The sequence below is a fragment of the Scardinius erythrophthalmus genome (genome assembly GCF_964197995.2).
Source record: "Scardinius erythrophthalmus genome assembly, chromosome: 5".
Classification (NCBI taxonomy): domain Eukaryota; kingdom Metazoa; phylum Chordata; class Actinopteri; order Cypriniformes; family Leuciscidae; genus Scardinius; species Scardinius erythrophthalmus.
The window spans coordinates 51,141,562-51,163,485 of NC_138225.1; the positions used below are offsets into that span (position 1 = coordinate 51,141,562).

The 21,924-nt window shown below is 40.6% G+C and overlaps 1 protein-coding gene across 1 annotated transcript in view; it reads right to left on the minus strand.

Moving 5' to 3' along the window:
• The window catches only part of dlg4a (discs, large homolog 4a), a gene marked incomplete at its 5' end in the record, with an annotated part of 201,387 nt that overhangs the window by 171,202 nt on the left and 8,261 nt on the right, over positions 1-21,924 (minus strand). The gene's annotated exons all lie outside the window — the stretch shown is intronic.

The window sequence follows — 21,924 nt, forward strand, 5'->3', positions numbered from 1 at the left end:
GGCTCAAAGTGAAGCTGTCTAGTGTGTGAACGACGCTGGACATGGCACAGATCAGCACAGCTGCTGACATTCACCAACTTACATCTCTTGTGCATGCATTATTCATCTAAACACACTATAATGAGCGAGAAAGGAAAGGGGAGAGAGAACATACAAAGAGGGCAGAGAGAGAAGTAGGAATATGAATTAAAAAAAAAAAACAGGAAATGTAAAGACGCAGTTGCCAAGGCATGTTCTTGACACAGAGGCTTTTCTAAAATATTTTTGTGTGTGCAGTGCACAATGTGTACATTTTAAGGCAGCATCCCATGTATAAAGAGAAAAGCAATCCCAGAATGCACTGCAACGAGCTCAATGAAAGAAAGAACAAATCCACCCAAGATGGTGGACAAAGTGAGAGAAGATGCTGTCTAGAGTATTCCAAACCAGTTACTTATTATGAGGTGCCATTTAAGTTATCACGCTCCCTTAAGACGACCAAAGAGAGATTTCTAGAAGAGAGGATATAGCTATAGGATGATGGGCTGAATAAGAATGGACTAATTAGAGGAAACATTTATTGATCACCTCACATTCCTCTCACATAAAATACAATTTTAAAAAATTTATTATAAAAATTATGGTTTTAAAATAAATTAAAAGTGCTATAAATAGATTAAATAAATATAAATTAAATATATTTTTTGTAGGCCCTAACCCGGAAATGGGAACGGGAATTCGCATTTTAGCATTTCAGGGTCCAGGGTCAGTGGGGTTTTTTATGTTTTTTTTTTTTGGTTAAATCCTGTAATAAGGTCTGTGGTGAACACAAGCTCAAGATATTTTCATGTTTTAGGCCATTCTACAACATCAAATACATCAGCAATTTATAATTTAAAGCTTTTATGTGTCTTGAAAAAGGCGGTTGTTAAAAGTTTAAAAGGCCCTACAGAGGTTGTCTATCATCATCACACTGAACAGGTACACTGAAATACTCATTATAGTCGCTTCACAACATCATTGTGTTTATAATCACACTCTCGCAAACTCTTCTAACTCAAACTATCAGGAGACTCAAGCAAAGGTGTCTGTTTGCTCTCCATTTAACGTCATTGTTTTCTAGGAGAAACAATTCAAAGTCACAAAGCCACCATGAAATCAGTACTGACAATTCTTATTTCTGCATGGAATGTTGCAGTAATTATTTAAAATTAAAATAAAATAAAATTAATTAAATTATAGTGTACACATTTTTAAAACATGAAAGCTCACCATCACAGTTTCTCAGTTTGTGCGAGAGACGTCTTATTTTACACATTTTACATGCTTCTCTTGGAGAACAGATTTGCCTCCTGCATCCATGATGTTTTTTGGGTAAAACCTGTGAAAATCTTCTTTTCATGAACCAAACTGAATAACTAACTGCAAATGAGTTGTTTAACAAACAAGAGCTGTTAGAAAATTGCTTCTTTATGTTCTAAAATTTGCAAAGTTATCACAAATCTGTTTTTAAATAACAAAATGTAGGGGGAAAATTTCACTCCGAATATAATAATAGTAATCTGGTTAGGTAAAATTTCAAAGCACATAATATCAAAGCTTATTTCCTGGAAAATTCTAACAAAAAATGTTCTATGCCAGGTTTCAGACATATAAAGCCTGACAAATTAAATAAAGTAAATGGAACAGGTAATTGATCCTTTAGACAAATATGACATTTTTAGCGTTATATTTGATACATCGGGCTTTTATGGCTCATGAAGCTCATAATCAAGGAGGAAAAAACAGCTCAATTTCATTCAGAAGACCAAACATATGAAATTTGGTGCAGCTGCTGATATTTATATGGCCAAAAAGAAAATTTAAAAAGTAAAATTATGATAGCTTGTGTAATGTAAATCAACGAGATCTGTAAAAATATAGCAGACTACTTTCATAAAATGGTTGCCATTATCACGCTAATAATAGGTTATAATAAGAATTAAATGCTTAGTTTTGTGATCAAAGCTCTGCAATACAATGAATAGTAAGAGATGAACAAATAAACTTCTGATGATGACGTTCATGATTTTTCTAAGAAATTACATATGGGTGATCAAGTAAACAAGTGATTCAACTGATTTAGTCCAGTAAGAGTTCATCTTGAAATATTACTATAGCAATATGAAAGTTATTCTTATGTTTAAATAATAAAAATCAGTAAAGATTTTACAGCAAAAAGACACGTGAACCACGACCTGAAGGGGGACATTTTTACAACTGTTCTAAACTGCTTTTACTTGCTAAAAAAAAGTCTAAACTATCTTGTAGTAGATTGTGTGTGACAGGTTTTTCAGCAAAGTTTTGATCATGTTTAAAATTTATGTAAATGTGTGTATCAATATGATATAGTAGGATGTATAGGGTTAAACAGATTTCTATATACATTTAATGCTTTATCTGGTTTCACTATAGCATTTAAAGTTAAACATTGGTGCTTTAGTGTCAATATATTTCAACATGCACCAATGCTACAATTTTCAATGTCGTAATCATTTGTTAACAAACATGTATTCATTACTTCAACAAGCTCATTGTTTCTGCCTTAAATTATTTTATTACAGTGTTTAAATTAAAAATTGTTTAGCTAACTGTGTGATTTGTATATGTACATTTCTGAAATACATAAGTAAGACAATTACCTCTGATAACAGACCACTCTATATTGTAATGTAGACATGAATTTTCTGTAAAGCTGCTTTGAAACGATATACGTGAAAAGCGCTATACGAATAAATGTGAATTAAACTGGACTGAACTTTAGTGTGAATGCCGACTTCACACAGTCATTATGTCAGTTATAAGACATAAAAACGTCAGTTACCATATCAACCAAAATTTCAATATCAGTGCATAACTACTTCTAAAGTTAATCTCCGTCCATCCATCCACACTGGAGTGAGACGTGTGAAATGATCTGATATGGTGATGGTTTTGAGAGCTTATGGAGGGTGAACATCAGTTTACTTGGCCCGCCGGTGAAGTTCTTTCCATTTTAAATAGGCCATCTGCCTCCTGTATGTTAGACTAACACACACACACCATCACAAACACACACGCATACACACAGGTACTCGCACACACGCACTTATTTTTATCAACGTAATCAGACACTCTGCCAATCTCTAGCCTTTTCTCACTCTCACAGACGTGTGAACGTTTTAAAAAAAAGGCTTGTTAATATCCATGGAGACGCTCTCCAGTCTGTCTCAAATCACTTTAAAAGTTGTGTTAGCACAGTACATCACAGAAGTGTTCACTGCATGCATCCTCCTCCTCCTCCTCCTCCTCCTCCTCCTCATAGCTGGCCAGCAAATGAGTACGTCCCAAACACACGGCAAATGCATTTCTACATCACTTGTGTTTTCAGTCAGTAGCTTTGTATGAAGATACACCTCAGAAGGCAACTTGTTTCAGACCGGCGTCCAAATGTACATCTAACCCAGCAACCTCTATTAGCCGTCCAAACACAGCCCTGACGTCTAGGCTAAAACAAAGCAAATAAACGTCTAACCATAGCCCAAGAATAGACGTGCAAGCTACGCATAGAACAAGTCAAAGAAATGAAACACATAATCACTGTTGGCTTTGCTTACATGATGGGATATCACACATCTCGCAAGTTATTTAGGCAAAAATGACATAACAATTCAAGGTTATTTTGGCTAGAAGTGGGTTCCTCATAACCGGACTGTATCGGGTCTATAGTTAACCTAGACGTTGAAATTACGGCTATTGCTTGCTGGGAAAGATCTATGATAGGGATTCTTAAAATTTCTTACCCACACTGTAAAAATTATTTTCATGATTTGTTATCACAACTTTTTATCTTTTGTCAAATCAACTTAAGATAATTTTGGTTCAGATAGCATAATATTTTGAGGGTATGTTAATTAAACCAATCTCCTTCATTGTATTAGCTCAAATACCTCAACATTTTAAGGCAACCAGGTAACTTTTACTTTTTTACGTTAAACCAACAATAACGTTTTACAGTGCACACTATTAAAAATAAAAGGTCTTTATTGGCATCTATGGCTCGGTGAAGAACCTTTAACATTGTTCCATTGTACAAAAGGTTCTTCCGATTTTTTAAATGTTCTTCAACATTAGAAAAAATGGCTCTTTTAAGAACGGATCTATCACAGACGAAGAAGCAAATGAATAAAGTCCAACGTGAAGTTTAATAATAATAATCAAAAACAGGCAGCAATCCAAACAGGTAGTAATATGTTAAATGTAAACGTGACTAGACAACAAACAGAGGACAAGGAGGAACTTGAGTACTGACACAGTGAATGGTAAAACAATACACAGCTGAACCAAACGAACTCATAATGACAGTGACCATGGTAACAAGGAGCGGCAGAAAAATCAAACAAAGGAAGACATGTGACTAATGAAAACAAACTGAATGTCCATGAAATCCAAGGCCCTGTTCCCACGAACACAGGTTTTTTCACCCAGCTTATGCGTTTTGGCCATTCGTCCACACGCAAACGCAGTATCCGGTCACTGAAAGGGAACCTTTTAGAAAACTCCTGCCAGGGGGAAGTCTTTGTTTGACATCAGATTGTGTGTTGCTATCTCCTTTGTTTACATGCGAATCTGTGCAATGGCGGATGTAGCCAAAATATTGCTGCTAATAACTGTGCTAACAGGGCTTATAACATGTACACAGACACATGCACAGTTCTCCCATAGGCCTATATCACGAAAAAATTGAAGACCGGAAGTACGTCTTTTAGTAGGGATAGGCTCTTCCGGTTAGCTCTTTACAATGGCGGAGTCCGATAGATACCGCTGGACCAAATCTCTCCGCAACCTGCCTGAAGTCACATATGACGATGTGGTTCCCTTACGAGAACGTTCTCTCGTACTGCGTTGCAAACGCTGTGGGAAAACTCCTTTTCTCGAGAATATTGAAGCCTTTATTTTAAAACGCATTGCTGCAGCACATGCGAGAGCTAGAACAGAGCTGATTGGCTTGTGCAAAGCAACTGCACGAACCAATGGCGGATGAGCAGAGGAGCGCGGACCAATCAGGGCGCTTGGCACTCTGCCAGAGTCAAGCGCGCGAAACCGCACGTGACAGAAGAGTATAAATATACAGAGAATCCGCCATTTGACAGATTTTATCTCCTTCAGCTTTCGACTCACCTCGTCGCTGATTCTCTCCAGAGTGAAGCCGCTCGTCGTCGAACAGCCTTCCAGCGGAACTGCTTCGCATCTCGGCGTCTGCCAGCTGAGCGTTTCCCTGTGGCATCCGACGAGTATCCTTTTTCTAACTCAAAAAGAGCATTCTAAGAGAGCAAATCGCTGTTTTCACAGCGCGCGGCGTTGTTGCAAATGCCGCTCACCGTGTGTGATTCATGCGGGGTCTCCCTGCACGCCTCTGACACACACTCTCGGTGTGTTGCCTGCCTTGGTCCTGAGCATGCCGAGGCAGCGCTCACTAAAGGCGGCTGCCTTCACTGCGACGGAATGCCTGTTGCCACGCTCCGTGCCAGATCTTCCGCCGCCTCGCTGAGTGTTCCCGCCCACCTTCCATCTTCGGCGCCCCGTGAGCCCCGTAGGAAGAAGCGGCGCGACCAGAGGCCTCCTGAACGCGCTCATCTTGACGAATGCACGCCGGGTCTCTCCCCGCACGCTTCGCCCACGCCTTCATCTCCAGTCCTGTTCTCCCAGAGCGACCAACGCCCCTCTTATGAAGCGGCAGGTCTCGTCTCTTTCGGTTTATCAGCAGAAGAACTGGACGACGCTGTTTCTATGGCGGCATCTGAAAGTGAGGAATGGTCGGGCTCCGCGGACCCCGCCCCTCTCTCTCAGCTGGATCCCACTGACACTCGAGCGAGCATTGACGCCGAACTCTTCCGTGTCATGTCTCGCGCTGTCGGAGAACTGGGACTCGACTGGCTTTCCCCAGCTGAGCCTACCAAAAGCCGCCTCGACGAATGGTACCTGCCGGGGCGCCAACAGGCCCCTCGTCAGCGTGCCGCCCCCTTTATGCCCGAGGTCCATGATGAGCTCACTAAGAGCTGGCGCGCGCCCTTTTCAGCGCGAACGCGCTCTTCAGCTTCTTCAACGCTCTCCACTGTCGACGGCGCTGAAGAGAAGGGGTATGTTTCTCTCCCTCCATTAGAGGAAGCGGTCGCTGCACACTGCTGGGAGTTGGAGGGCTAAAACCGTGCACCCCTCTAAGCCGTGCAGGACTACTTCGGCTCTCGCCAGCCGCGCTTATGCTGCCGCCGGTCAAGCCGCCTCTGCACTCCACGCTATGGCGACCCTGCAGGTGTTTCAAGCTAAGCTCCTCCGCACTATGGACGAGTCTGGCCCGGACCCAGACACCTTCAAAGACCTCAGGAGTGCTACAGATTTGGCGCTGAGGGCCACGAAGACCACTGCTCAAGCACTGGGCCGCAACATGTCAAACCTCGGTCAGCAGCACACTGTGTCATGTCCTCCGCACCGAAGTGTTAAGTCTGCTAGCAAAAGGAGCTATCGAGAAGGTTCCCCCTTCTCTAAGCGAGTCAGGCTTTTACAGCCGTTACTTTCTCGTTCCGAAGAAAGACGGCGGCCTGAGGCCCATTTTAGATCTCAGACATCAGAACAAGGCTCTCATGTCACGGCCGTTCAGGATGCTCACGACCAGACATATACTGGCGCAAATTCGCCCAGGCGACTGGTTTTTCTCAGTAGATCTGAAAGACGCTTACTTTCACATTCAAGTGAATCCCCACCACAGGCCATTCTTGAGATTCGCCTTCGAGGGGCGGACATACCAGTACGCGGTTCTACCGTTTGGACTGACACTGGCACCTCGTACATTCACGAAGTGCATGGATGCAGCTCTCTCCCCCCTGAGACAGCGGGGAATGCACATTCTAAACTACCTCGACGACTGGCTCATTCTGACTCAGTCAGAGGCGGAGTCACATACTCACAAAGCCTGGCTCCTCAGCCATCTAGAATGTCTAGGGCTCAAGGTGAATTTTTCGAAGAGTATTCTGTCACCCAGCCAACGTATCATGTTCCTGGGGACAGTATTCGACTCCGTTCTTATGAGAGCATGGCCCTCCCCGGCCCGTGCTCTATCGATTCAGCGGCTCGCCGCATCGTTCACAGAGGGCTCTCATGCACCCCTCAGAACGTTTCAGAGGATCCTTGGCCTTATGGCCTCAGCATCATCAGTACTCCAACTAGGCCTACTGCGCATGCGTCCTCTTCAGCTATGGCTAGCACCTCAGGTGCCACCCCGGCCTGGCACTCAGGCCGATTGATTATCAAGGTGGATCAGAGCTGTGTTCAAGCCCTGGCCCCTTGGACGAACGCCAGCTGGTTTCAGCAGGGCGTGAGTATGGGGGTTGTCTCCAAGAGGAGGGTGATTTCAACAGACGCTTCCAACTCAGGTTGGGGAGCCCTGTACGAGGGCAGGCCTGCCTCCGGCCTCTGGTCGAGCTCGGAGAGACGCCTACACATCAACTGCCTCGAAATGAGGGCAGTTTTTCTGGCCCTGAAAACCTTCCTCCCATACCTGGCTGGACACCACGTATTGGTCCGGACGGACAACATGTCAGTGGTATCTTACATAAATCGCCAGGGCGGCCTCAGGTCCGCATCCTGCTTGCCATAGCCACCCAGCTACTGTTATGGGCTCACACCAATCTGCGCTCGCTCAGGGCAGCTCACGTGCCGGGCACGTTGAACACAGGAGCAGACATGCTCTCTCGGGGCAAGGTTCCCCCAGAGGAATGGTCTCTCCACCCTCAGACGGTTCTCCTACTTTGGGAGGTCTTCGGGAAGGCAGAAGTAGATCTCTTCGCCTCAGAAGACAATCGTCACTGCCCAATCTTCTTTTCAAAGAACAAGGATGCGTTGGCCCACGACTGGCCCAACCTCCCCCTCTATGCGTTTCCTCCGGTCTCGATGCTCCCTCAGGTCATCGAACGGATCAGAGACACGAAATGCGCAGTGCTCCTGATAGCTCCCCTCTAGCGAACCCAATCTTGGTTCCCGGAGCTGATACGGCTGTCTGTGACAGACCCTTGGCCAATCCCAGTGAGGCGCGACCTCCTGGCTCAGGCCAACAGGACCATCTGGCATCCCCGTCCCGATTTGTGGGCCCTACACGCTTGGCCACTCAACGGGTACCCCAGGACCTCCCAGAGGGCGTCCTGAACACGATCAAGGAGGCTAGAGCTCCGTCTACCAGACGCCTCTACCACCATAAATGGTCAGTGTTTTCCAGCTGGTGTTTAGCTCGAAACCTCGACCCACACACTTGTGAAGTACCAAGAGTGCTATCCTTTCTCCAAGAGATGCTGGATGCGGGTCGTTCCCCCTCCACTCTCAAGGTATATGTAGCAGCCATTGCTGCACAGCATGTATTGGAAGCCGGAGCCTCCTTAGGAAAATGCGACCTTATAGTTCGCTTCCTTAAGGGCGCCAGAAGGCTTAACCCGCCTCGGCCGCCATCTGTCCCAGCATGGGACCTTTCTTTGGTTCTACGGGCTCTTAAGGGACCTCCCTTTGAACCACTTCAGTCAGCCGATCTAAAACCTCTCTCCCTGAAAACCGCCCTGCTGTTGGCACTGGCGTCAGTCAAGAGAGTAAGTAACTTACAGGCGCTCTCTACTAGCGCTTCCTGTCTGGAATTCGGCCCCAATGACTCTAAGGTCATCCTTAGGCCAAGACATGGATATATTCCTAAGGTGCTCTCAACTCCGTTCAGAGCCCAGGTTATTTCTCTGTCAGCTCTTCCCGCTTCAGAAGAGTTCAGTGATGCTCTCACTCTCTGCCCTGTCAGAGCTTCGACAATTTATTTAGAGCGTTCAGCCTCTTTCAGACAGTCTGAACAGCTTTTTGTTTGTTTCGGGGGCCGAACCAAAGGTCTTCCCGTCACGAAGCTCACGCTGTCCAGATGGATAGTGGATGCCATTGCTCTGGCCTACACCTCACTGGGCCTTACATGTCCCATAGGTGTTAGAGCTCACTCCACGAGAGGCATCGCCTCCTCGTGGGTCTGGTCGAGTGGTGTTCCTATCGAGGACATTTGTACGGCGACCGGATGGTCCGTCCCGTCCTCATTTGTGAGATTTTACAACCTAGAAGTTCCTGCTCTGCAGGCACGAGTTCTCTCTATCTAAGCTCTGGCTCTGCGGACCCAGGCTAGTTTTGACATTCCTTCTGGCACATTCGTGCGATGACCGGCTAGTCCGTTTCGTCCACATCTGTGAAACATTACAACCCAAAAGTCCCTGCTCCGCAGGTACGAATTCTCTCTATCTAGGCCCTGGCTCTATGGACCCAGACTAGTTACGGAAATACCTATGTAGGATATTTATGCGGCGGCCGGCTGGTCCGTTCCGTCCGCATCTTTAAACCTCTATGGTACCTGCCTTGCAGGCATGAGTTGTCTCTATCTAACGCTGGCTCTGTGGACCCAGACTAGTTTTTGACTCAGACACTGGTTGTCATCTTGAGTTGTGGGACTCTTAAGACTGGCCCTTGGCCCAGCTTTTATCTGTTTGGATATCTAAGGGCCCGAAGATTCGGTCTCTTTATCCTAGGCTATTCTGTACTTCCTGGAGCTCTCGGTGAGTCAGATTGGCCAAAGACGACAAGCACAGCGTTTTAAATAGTGTTCCCACAGCGTTTGCAACGCAGTACGAGAGAACGTTCTCGTAAGGGAACGTACTTGGTTACTTACGTAACCTCGGTTCCCTTAAAGATAAGGGAACGAGTACTGCGTTGCCTTGCCGTGCTATTGTCTCTTATGGCAGGTGTCTTTTCGCTTCAGTCGATTTAAACCTGTCAAATGGCGGATTCTCTGTATATTTATACTCTTCTGTCACGTGCGGTTTCGCGCGCTTGACTCTGGCAGAGTGCCAAGCGCCCTGATTGGTCCGCGCTCCTCTGCTCATCCGCCATTGGTTCGTGCAGTTGCTTTGCACAAGCCAATCAGCACGCTCACGCGAGCTTCTAGCTCTCGCATGTGCTGCAGCAATGCGTTTTAAAATAAAGGCTTCAATATTCTCGAGAAAAGGAGTTTTCCCACAGCGTTTGCAACGCAGTACTCGTTCCCTTATCTCTAAGGGAATCGAGGTTACGTAAGTAACCAAGTACGTTCGGATGGTAAATGAAAACTCTCAAGTGGAAAAGCGTGAAAGCTGAGTTATGGCTGTCTACGTCCTGACGCAGAGCAACCCGGTGTTGTGCCGAATTTCGACCCCCGCCAAATTATTACCCCCCTAGTATTGGTAGGTTTAGGATTAGTTGTGGGGGAGGGGTTAGGATTAGGGGTGGGGTTAGGATTAGGCAATCAGGTACTGACTTTAACGAGGGGGGTAATAATTTGGCAGGGGGTCGAAATTCAGCACAACACCGGTACACTACAACAACAGCGGCGGGCCGTTCGCCAGTTAGGTAAACGTTTCTATGGTAACAGCAAGTTGGACCAATCAGCAGACGTTGCTGCTACGCTTAGGATTGTGGGTAGTGTAGTTTTTTTTCATAAGATTGCGGATAAAACATGTTTTTCTTAAAACAAAGTTGATTTCATACGAACTTATAGCTTCTACAGGAGTAAAAACCTTCGTTTCACAACCTCACAGCTCCTGGTCAGTCTACCTCGGATGGTTTAGACATTATGGCTGATAATCTAAATCAGGGGTCACCAAACTTTTTTCTCTGGGGGCCACATTATCGTTCCTGACTGTGATGGGGGGCCGGGGCCGAGTCAGCTATATAACATAGAATTGTATGACCCAGACCAGAATGACCACCAGCAGGCCTCATTGTGTAGTAGAGATTACTAGCCTGGCACAGCCATCCCCACTACTATATCCACACTACTATATCAACACTTGATTCCTGGCACATATTTGTCTTTACTAGTGGTTTGCAAAAGTTGTAATCGAGTCTTCACACTTTGTTTTATTTAAAGTTATTCTTCACAAATAATCGTTGGTCCACTGTTCTTTGAAAACTCTGCACTCTCTTTTAGGGGTGGAACGGTACACAGAAGTCACGGTTCGGTTCATACCTCGGTTCAGACATCACGGTTGGGTACAATGAAGGGAAAAGCAAAACAAAAATGCAGAAGGCTTGTGTATGTCTCAGGCTGGACCACCAAAAGAAAAATAAATGTCTTAAGCCTTGTATTTTTTTTTAAATAAGTTTTATTAATAAAGTAAAGGCATAGAACCAGTTTATTTGTAGTGCACTGACAATAGTTTTATATAATTAGTTCATTAATTCAATTAATAAAAATACCTTGATATGTTTGGTAATTGTACCTGAATTAATTGAAAATTAATCTGCTACATTTCAGATTAATATATTTGTTTTCCTTAAAAATGTAATTAACAGTAACTTAAACACTTTGTAGTTTGAATGATGTCCTGCATAAACTAAATGACGGAGTATGTTTTTATGTTTCCACTGTTCGATCGCGGCCGCGCCACACACACACACACACACACACACACACACACACACACACACAAACACACACACACACACACACACACACACACACACACACACACACAAATATAAGTAAACACTTTACGACTTTTCGATCGCGCCCACACTCTCTCTCAACATATTCCAGCATTGCAATCTTTACATCGCAGCCTGCTTCAGAGCTTCAGAGCTAAGGCGGAGCTACAGATTAGGTGTCCCAAGAATCCGCGTATCTAACAGTAGTTCCGCATTACATTAATTAAATTGCACGCAAGTTTTATTTATTTTTATACCGTGTATTCTCCGTGTAAATGTATGCCCCAAACTGTGACGCCCGTACCATGACGTACCGTCCATGACGACTTTTGGGGATTGCCTCATAGGGCCGGTTCAAGTAGTGGGGGGCAGAGTGGCTGGGGGGCCAGTCAAAGGGGGGTGGCGGGCCTGAGTCGGCCCGCGGGCTTTAGTTTGGTGACCCCTGATCTAAATCCTTATGGAGAAATACTGTTGACCGGAAGTTCTGAATCCCTACTCCGCGTTCCGGAAGCAGGAAGTGTGACATAGGCCTATTATATTGCTTTTTAGGCTTCTGATTAGCCAACATGGCTTTACGGATAGGGTTATATCACCACCTGTTGGTTTGGCATGCTCTTGACAGCGCTTCATAGCGTGTTTTTGCATTTTCATACAGTTTTTTTTTGTTGTTTTTTAAAATACCTGTGTATGTGTGGACTTGGCCTAAAACAAACTGAACATTACTGTAACAGGATCACTGAAAGGTTATTTGGGAACCCAAAATGGTTCTTCTAACGCTGCATGAAAACCCCCTTTTGGAAGCTTTATTTTTATGAATGATATAGTGGTTTCCAGGGCTAGTTGTCACTTTTACTGCAGTGTAAGTGTTTTGAGGTAGGTTTAGCTTTTCAATAAAGGTTAATACTTTAAGTAAGGAATAATTGGCGACAGGCCGTTGAATTATTCGAAAAATAATGCACACCCGAGGTGGTAATGCGGTCACGACCCAGAACGGAGTGACCTGAGTCTGTGTGTGTTCGGCAGCAGCGTCTCTACTCATAGCGAAAGCTGTAAGTTTAACTGATTCAAAAACAACAACACTACCGATACTGAGAAATGTCATGACAAGTTTCTGTGTGCATGTCTGGACTAATTTATGTGTGTGTTGAATGGGAGAGAGAGTGGGAGAAAGAGAGTGTGCTTTCCAAACATAATGAAACATAATTTTGTTGGGAAAACATGGAAATAGTTGGTCATTTTTATCCTATGTTTGTTATATTTATTTGCCTGGTCAGTGTCTTTGTGATATGGAAAAGTAATGCGGTCAAGACTTGCCTCTAACTATACTTTAGCTGTGCATTTACTAGAAAATAATTGCACACATTAGAACGTTGGTCAACCAATAAGAATCAAAACTTCAACAGCCCTGTAGTGTAATAATAGTTAATGCATTATTAGGTGTCATGAAATAACAATAAACAATACTTTACTGCATTTATTAATCTAGGTTAATGTTAATATCTACATTTACTAATACATTTTTAACATTGTACTTCGTTAGAATTAGTAGTATAATCGAACATGAATAGCAGTTATCCTCTGTCTATACCATGTGAACATAGTGTCACTAGTTAGCTGAGTTTATTTGGTAGGCATTGAATAAAACTGATGATTATTAATCAAACTGTATTATTCATTTAATGTTTATAAGGTCTGCCACACATTTTCTGAGGGGCAAGTAGAGAATGAGGAAGGACTATTGTGTTTTCCAGGGACCCACAAAGTTATAAGTTACTGTCATTATACTGTCCTTATTAATTTATACTACTATACTACAACTGTGTATTTTGTATAGTTTGTACAGTTTGTGTAGTTGGAGCAAACTCAAGTTTTGAACTTTTAGATAGAACCAAATGAATCTGTAATGACTAGAGTGGTTATTTGTCAGATGAAAAACGTTCAGTTGTAAATGTAACATAAATACAACTGACTTCTTTCAACTGCTCTGTCAGAGAACGCTTTTATTCTTTCAGTCATCCACCCAAATGCATGCAAAAGATTATGAGATATCATCTAAACATCTACTCTGCCTTCAGGAATCAACCAGATGGAGGAATATTTGCAGACAGGTTAATGTGAATATTGTATCGAGGCACATCTTTATCTTTCTACTCTACAAAATAAAAGTTTCAAAAATGGTTTTACTGCCTGATGTCATGGAAGAACCTTTTTAGGAGAATATTATTAACGTTTAAGAATCAGACTATGGTTCTCTAGAGAAGTTTAAATGCAGTGATGCTTTAAACAAAAAAGGAATATGTGGCTTTTTCTCAGTCTGACAAAGGATCTGAAGGACTGCTCGACCAAATGGTTGAGCACATTTTGAGTCTCTATATTTTATTGAGAGGAGTACATAACTTAACTCAAGCTGATTGAGCCATCTCTACCATCTGGTTGAGGTATGTTATGCCAAAAAGAAATCCACTAGATGTCACAGTGTCAATCAACAGCACTTGTCACATCACTTCCTCAAACATGGATTTCAGAAACAAAAAAATCACTCCTGCCATGTGAACTGTTTTTGGTGAAATTTTGCAAGGTAAGCATATTTTTTTGACATATGACACAGTAAGAGCCCTAACTTTACAAAATTATGTTACTTGGTACCATGAAAAAACTTTAGTATGTTTTTAATAATTTTTCAAAAACATGCTCAACCAAATGGTTGATTTGTTACATAACTAGATGTACCGCATGGCGGTACAAAATATGACCGCCGCTCAGGCCTGCACTGGCTTTCCACAAAAATAAATGACGTGGAGCAATTTGGCTGTATTGCGTGTTTGTGTATATACCTAAAAAAAGTAGTAGTATGTGCATGTCTGTCTGTGTGTGTGTGTGTATGTGTGTGTGTTTGTGTCTGTGTGTGTGTGTGTGTGTGTGTGTGTCTGTGCGTGTATGTATGCGTGCGTACATGTGTGTGCGCGTGTGTGTTTGTGTGTGTGTCTGTGCATGTGGATTTGTATGTGTGTGTGTCTGTGCTTGTGGATGTCAGTGTGTGTGCATGCTTGCGTTTGTTTGTATTCCTGCATGTGTGTGTGTGTGACAGTTAGGGTTGCCAACTTCAGAAAAGGAAAATGCGGGACAATCGTGGTTATTTATAGGAAAATGAGGGACACTCAAAATATTTGTACTGTATCTAACAGTGTACGTCATTTCAGTGTCTGCAGTTAAGTTTGTGTTTAAAAGGTTATCAGACATAAACACATTTGTATTGCTTAACCTATTTATGTATTTAATTCTAAAAATAATTTTAATGTCATACATGAAAAAAGTCACATTACAAACAAACCATAGTTCAAAATAACAGCATTTATCTAAAATAGAAAGCTTTTTTAACATTATACACTAGGCTTACAGTTCAAAAGTTTGGGGTTAGTAAGATTATTTTTTGGGGAAAAAAATAAAGAAAGTAATTGCCTACTTTTATTCAGCAAGGATGCATTACATTAATCAAAAGTGACAGTTAAGATAATGTTACAAAAGCTTTCTATGTACTTTCTAAAAGCTTTAAAACATTAATAATAATCAGAAATGTTTTTTGAGCATATTATTCCCTCAGGTAGATTACATGTTTTCTTGCGTGGCTGGATGTTAGACTCATGAACAATAATCACGTTGTTTGCATTCGCCAAAATTGATTAGCCGAAATCAAAACGTGGACAGTGAAAGGAAATTACCGTTAGCGCGAGACGAGTCCGGCTTGAAGCGGAAGCGACCAGACGGCAGAGGATGTTCGCAAATCAAACATTGATTTGTCTCAAAACAGTGATTAAAAAAAGCTGTGATTGGATGATGACAGGTGTCGGTGATCATTCTCAAGTGTCGTGGTCAGCACTGCTGCTGTTGCTGTTGTATCAGTCAGTGGTTTATCAGCTTGTCAAAAAACGGGACACGGGAGGTCACGCACGGGACAAATAAATTAGGCCCAAAATACGGGACGTCCCGCCTAATTCGGGACAGTTGGCAACCTTAGTGACAGTATCATCCTAAACCAGCAACCCTTCGCTCAACACCACCATCTACAGGCCGATGAGTGTACAGTCACTAAATGTGCACATAAATGAATTTATTTTATACCCCCCCCCATGGATGAAATTCTACGAAACTTAGCATACCCCCAGAGGATGTCAAGTTAATCATACACATGAAATATGGTGCAGTTCTGAACATCTCAACTGAAGATAGGGGCGATTAAAGTAGAGTAATATTGCATTTTAATTTTTTATGGGAGGGGCGCAAATCACAAATGAGTGATTATGGGCTAGGTTGATGTGGGCCCTTAAGACCAACATACCATAAAAATTTCTTCATCCTCGGTGCCACGGTTCAAGTAGTTATTTAGGAAAAACTGCATTTTTTGGGTTTGGGGGGGCCCAGTGCGGGGGGGGAGTGGCCCCCGGGGACCAAACGAAATTTTTCCGTAAAAGTCTAGTGGGGCTACATGCCCACCAAATTTCATGTTCCCCGGTGTTTCGGTGTCCCTGGTATCGTTGACGAAAAATTCAGTAGATGACGAAAAAAAAAAAAAAAAAAAACTTTGACAATCCCTAGGCTATATGACCGCTTTCGCTAGCTACGCTAGCGGCGGTCATAATAAACTGTCATGGACATTAAAATGCACTAATAAGAATGCTTTGGAATATAGACCAAAGTTTGGTCTTGTTTTAAAGAAAACACTCAGCAGATTATTGCTGAAGTGAAAGCACTTCAAAAAATGAAAGTATGAAAAAGTAATGGAAGTTTAAATTTACAGTAATTCAAATATACTGTACTTAATATTTTTTCTTTTATATAAAATATATATTTTACAAAATATTTTTTACTATAAAATTACTATAAAATCAAAGCCACATATCTAACCAAGTTGAGTTCCAAATTTGAAGTTGATATCACAAAGATTTTGTTTAGGAGTATTACCAAAAATAGCCACCGGGTGACATACATTCCATTGAATTTAATTGTATGCATTCTGTCTAACAAATTAATAAATTTCTGTCCAGATATCACTTCTGTCACAAAATATGGAACCTTGAGACTCAGACCTTTCTGACAATATGTGTTTTATCAAGATTAGATCATAAATTATGATGGGCAAAGAAAAAAAAAATCCTACCACACTTGACGGCGTGTTTCTTGAAACATAAAAGCCTAAAATGCCATTATATTACTATCTTTTTTTTTTTTTTTTTTTGAATGCAGAAAGAATGTAATGTCTTTGGTTTTGTTACTTTTAGTTATTTGTGTTATTTATTTTTGTTTATTGTAAAAAAAAAAAAAAAAAAACATATAATTTCCTGTTAAAATGAAAACCTGAAATATGTAATGGCATACTTCAATAAATAAAGAAGATTCAATATACAAAAATATTTTATTTTGATTATGTTTTTAAATAAATTAGTATTATAGTTCATATTTTCAGTTCATATGAAAATGTGTATACAATTTCTTTTACCTTTAAGTGCCATCTCAACCATTTGGTAGAGGTCGATATTTTTTAAATTATGGGATGTGTTGAAAAAAAAAGAGATTGATTGTGGTTACTAGCGACATAAGTAGATAAGAAATGCAAACAAATTTTTTTTTAAATGCCTTTTTCTTGGTGGGGCAGTTAAAGGGTTAATAGCATGTACCTTTTTAATTCCCAAACATCTCAAGCAACTCAAGAACCCTATACCATGAAGAAATACTTGATAATAAGAGGGTTCATTCCTGAATAAGCGGGTTCTGTCTTTTCCTGGTACTACAAAGAGCAAGAATATGTGATTCGGAGCAACACCATCTCTTTGTCCAAGTCGAGGAAAGTGTTTTGGAAAATGGTCATTAGTTTGCATATTGGTGATCAATATATTTAAAGATAACATCCTAAGAGGAAGATATTACCTTTGTTCTTCATGCCGAATCCTCAAGTCAACTGTTTCCTTCCTTTTTTATTATTTATCACATCACTCATTGATGCATCAGCTGATTAATGTATGCTATCCTGTGAATAAGCTTATTTAAAAAATGAAGACATTGCATGGCTCAGTGTAATGTTCAATAAACGCTTAAACTGGCCTATCTCATTTTTAGCAAATGAATCACTCAAACAGGCAGTTAGATCTGTGAGTGTGAATCTTTCATCCAGTTTTAGGCAATTAACCCAGTTTCTTCAGTCTTGTGTAAAAGCCTCAAGTCATTATTCACTCAAAATCTTGCCTTCTGCCTAGCTCTCAACACTTGTTAATGCTTCCATATAGCTATTCAAACATTAACATAACCTGCCTCCTCCTATATGGTCAGTTCTCTTTCAGGTCAACTACACATGAAAGACAAGTTAAAAGACGAAATGCTTATGGTTAGACTGTAAAAAAAAAATCTGTTCAATTTACGGTAAAAAACTGGCAGCTGTGGTTGCCAGAAATTTACCGTAAAAAATCCGGTAGCAACATTTTAGATTTTACAGACTTTACTTAAATTTACAGTAATAAACCGTATTTAATTATCTGATATAATGTTAATTTACTGACCTATTGAAGTATTAATATCTGTTTTGTACCATAGTTATACACTGACAACCACCGATCACAGTGGTGATGAAAAATCACATGATGAATTAAAGCTCATCACAAGCAACTCTTTCACAAGAACGTTAATATACTATATAGAAGCTGCAAATTCACACAAACATTAAACACCATCATGGTAACACACATGAAATTTTAAAAAATGCAATTAACATTAATTTAACAAGAAGTTATTTCAACAAAAATACATCAAATGTGAAGTGTCACGCAGCGAATTGTGGGAACATTACGTTTACATTTACGTTTTTTCACAGTAAATTATACAGTGACTTGTTCTTTTTCACTTCCAAAAACTGTATTTATGTTACGTTATTTACATATTTATGTTACTGTACGTTATTTTACAGTAAATTTAAATTAAATGTACCGTTAGATCTATCACAGTTGTTTACCGTATATAGTAAGGAAACTTTCTGTTAACCAATTAACAGTTTTTCACTGTAGCATTTTTACAGTCTTTGACCGTTAAAATCACGATCATTTTTTTACATTACATTCAGTTTGCACTTTAGTACATCTTAGGTATCTTTTTTTAAATTCCATAATAAGTATTGCTAAAGTGTCTTTGATTTTTAGCAAGGTCTTCTAGTGTTCAACATGAACCGCACTTTAGTCAAGCATTCACTTTTGTGTTTAGTTTGCATATATTTCTGGCCTAACTCTTCTTAAATCAAATGTAAAATCAAAACTGAACTGCCCGTTTCGTTTAAAAAAATCTCACTCACAGTTTTACTAGCATGAAATAAATAAGCCTTGTGATGGCTGACATTTTTTGGGTGGATTTTGGCTGTTTGTGTCAAATTAGCTGTGGATAAATGAGATTGCCCGTCACCATCTCAAACAGCACTTGTTTAACAATCTCCATCATTACCGACAACAAAATCTGTTAAACTCTCCAGAAATCTCTCCGAAAACCACTTTCACTCTTTTCTCCCCTTACTCTTCTAAATACGAGTCAGGGTCAGACATTTGAAGAGATCAAATTAAACTAATCTGAATAAAACGTTCTGCTGTAAAAGTTTGTTTATTCAGTGGGGTGGGGGTGGGGGTGGGGGTGGGGGGGGGTAAATGATGGTTCTGCTCAAGGATTTTAACATACACCTGCTGTACTTGTAAAGTATAATTTATTTTTATTTTTTTTAACAGGTGCTTTTGTTTGAAGGTCAGCCATCCAAGTACACCTTTCATCAGCATCTGGTTCTGTCTGAAACTGTCTAAAGAATGTGGCCTAATTAATCAGCTCAGAAATGAATATGCGCTGATCCCAAACCAATTGTTCAAAGGAAAGTTCACTCAGACATAAATTCTGTCATTACTGACTCACTTTTGTGTCGTTAAAGCGGTTTGCTGTTGCTATTATTCCCCTGAGATGAAGACTCATATCAGTAGTCCACTAAAAAGCGGTTTTATTTTACCTGGAGTACGCCTCATAGGGAGCATACAACGAGATCATATGACCAGTCGAATACTAGGCTACTCCCTTTATCCCAGTAACGCCCTGTTACCAGACACTTGCACTCATGGATTAAATTAGCCAAGTCTAACTGCAATGACTGAATTGTATAATTTCTTTAGTGGAATCAGTAAAGGACAATGTTGGTATATCAGCCAGCACAACATAAACAAAAAATATGTTATTTAACAAATTATATTGTTAAAAAAAAATAACAGTAAAACAATTCTTAAATAATACACAAATTCAAACTCAAATGCAGATTCAAACTTCAAATTCCTATTCAAACACATGTCGGTCTGGCAGGTTTTACATCAAACTCAAGTCCAAACACAACATGCCAAGATTGAATATGTGGAAGTGTGAATGGATTTTGAGAGCTGTGGCAGAGAGAAAGATTATGGGGAATTCATTTGGGTCTGTTCCTCACACAAAGCTAACATAAGACTTCAGAGGAATTGTGTCACACTGTATGCTTTAGTTGCATGGGAATGAGCAGCCAGAACATTCTTCATGACTTTTATTTTTGTATTCCATGGAAAAATGGGTTTAAAACAGAATGAGGGCGAGTAATTGATGACAGATGTTTAATTTTTGGGTGAATTAATATTGTATGCATTGTGGATCTTCGTTTAATAAGTAAAAATATAATTATAAAACGTATAGTTCCGGTCCTTGATTCTGATTGGTTGAGCCGCGTTCGAAGCCGTTGTAAATTACTCACCAAACACACACCTGTGACCGCATTACATTAGTATTACTGTTGCTTGGCAACCTCTTTGGAACTGCATTGCTTGGCGGAGGAATAAATGTGTTATAACGTTATATTTTTTGTTGCTGGTGTTTATTTTATGAATAAAATAAATATTAAAATTAATACTTTTATGGAGTAACCGTGTTATAAAAGCAATGTTGTTAGCCTTGTTTTAGGCTAACAACGTCCCTTAGCTGTTCTAAAATCACTGTAAAACACAGCTTCAAGGGGCTGATTGCTTTAACAGATTGCCATGTTTGGCAGAGATGCCAAATACTCTTCATCTTAACGCTGCATTCACACGGGGCGTTGGCGTCGACGCTTGACGGAGGGCGTGTCTGAAGTTTGACAACAGTAAGAACAGCCAATCATGTTACTTTTCTGGTGTTGCATGAACGCAAATACGCAATTGACTAGCATCTGGGTATTTGCATAAGCGATGTAATTTTTCAACTTTTCAACGCTAGTGACACGATGCAACGAAACCCACAATTCAGTTCAGCAACGCATGACGTCACCCATTCAAAGTAAATGAGAAGTGTTGACGCCGATGCACCATGTGACTGCAGCGTAACCCTGTAAAGCATGCATCATTTTTGCTGAAAAACACAATCTACAACATTCCTTCTGTGGTCTAATTAATGGTTTAGACCTTTTTTAGCAAGTTAAAGGCCTTAAGTATAATTCTAATTCACGTGTCTTTTTGCTCTGAAATCTTTATTGATTTTTATGAAATAAATGTAAGAATAACTTTTATACCGTAACAAATATTTCAAAATGAACACTGACTGCACTTTAGCAACTTTACTTGATTATCTCTAGGCCTACATAATCGTTTAGAAAAATCATGTGAGTCTCAAATATGATCATCAGGCTTTTGAGGAAGGTTTATTTGTTCATCTCTCAGTGATCATTGTATTGCACTGGATCATTTTAAAACTACAGAGCTTTGATCTTAAAACTAAGCATTCAGATATCATCCCACTAATAAATATTATTGGAAGATATGAAAAGACAACTGATATTATGCTATTTGTTTTAGTAGTAATCTCATTGATTTTACAAGCTATCAGAATTTCATCTTACTTTTGGGCCATATAAATATCAGCAACTGCACAAATTGCTCAATTTGAGCCTCTGAATAAAATTGAGGGTTTTTTTCCTCCTCAATATCCTTCATATTGTCACTATTCTAAGACTATATGAGCCATAAAAGCCTGATATGATATTTAACAAAAAAGCTAATTAAATTATTCATATTTTGTCTTAAGTGCCAATAAACTGTTCCATTTCAAAGATTTTTCTGACTATTATTGCATATGTCAGGCGTTATGCCTGCAACAGATCCAATAAGATCATTTCAAATCACATTGTATGACATGGATCTAATAAACTTGTGTACGACATCGACATGTATGTAGACGTATGTGCGATGATGACACCTATTGAATCGTATGGGCTATGTATGGCGCAAGTTAGTTCCCTGGAAATCCAGAGTTCTCGTGAGAGCACAAGTTGAATTTGCTCAGCGAGTTTACTCTGGCGTCGAGTAATGATGCTCATTAAATATGCCCTTGTATCCGAGCTGCACC